Raw genomic sequence first — 1230 nt, 5'->3', positions numbered from 1 at the left:
TATCTATTCATTGTCCAGCTTCTCTTTTCTCCTCCTGCTGTTACTATTGCTCTTATTCTCAGGTGTATATTACCTGCTGCTCTGTCTCTTGCTTTCACCCATCTTCTTTTCTCTTCACTGTTTCATTCCTCCTAACCTCCTCTCCTCCTGTTCTTCCTGTCAACTGGACTGTTCCATCAGTTTCTTCAATAAAGTCTCCTCCAAAACTTCTGATCCCACAACACCTTTCTTCCTTACCTTCTTTCATTCCTTCTTCCCTACCGTCCTCCATCAGACTGGACCTTAGCTTCTGCTCTCCAATTCACTTTTCTTCTCTTGGTCCGCTTTCCCTTTCATAACTGTCCATTCATCTCCAAGACCACTGCCGATACTGTTCTGGTTCTGAGAACTCCTCCTCCATCCCAGTGCTCCATCACCATCTCCCCATCACTTCTGGCATCAACCCAGCCAGTATACCAGGCCTCTGGCCCAGCTGCTACATCTGACCTTAGCCAAAGGTGGCCAACAAGCTGTCAGTGATGGGAACATACCACCACAAAAATAGGCTAGGGCAGCCCATCTAAATAACCTAGGTGGTAAATGTCCATTGCATGCAGTCCCACTCAAAGCCAATTTTTTTTCAAACTCTGGTGAGCTACTACATTGAACACATTTCAACTTGCTCTTCACTCCCACAGCGGAGCTTCACCTTTCCATCCTGTTTTCAAAGAGATTCCTCCTGCTCTTTTACCAGCCTTAAGTGTCTGGCAATCACCAAACCTGGCCCAACAGTACACCCAGAATCCCCGTCACCCCCCTCTCATCCTGTCGCATGATATTGTGGCCCTCCCATCCATGAGGTAAAGCCAGACCAAAGTTCCCCTGTGCCTCATCTCCATATAAATTTTTGGAGGATCCCAGGACTTGACAAGAACACCTGGTTCCAGTCATGAATGGGGGGCTAATTACCATGTGGATTGGGGTGGGGGAGCAGGGAGAGAAGGGAATATCTGGAGTATGCACCTACTGAACAGTGGTGAGCTGCAGTGTCACCATGGCTTGAAATGCTGTCAACTCTGCTAGGGCCCAGCCCAATGAACTACATGGTAAATAACAAGCCTTTTTGCTTTGGACTAATATCATGCATAGTTTGTAGGATATCTAAGTAGATATAAAAGTGCTGCTTTGAAGTGAAGTGTTCTCAGTGAGTGTTTATTGGAGTACCTGTGCTAAAGCTTGCAAAAATTCCAA

This window comes from Crocodylus porosus, unplaced genomic scaffold, assembly GCF_001723895.1.
Source record: "Crocodylus porosus isolate Cpor-Errol unplaced genomic scaffold, CroPor_comp1, whole genome shotgun sequence".
NCBI classification, from domain to species: Eukaryota; Metazoa; Chordata; order Crocodylia; family Crocodylidae; genus Crocodylus; species Crocodylus porosus.
Note: the sequence above shows the minus strand (reverse complement) of the source record.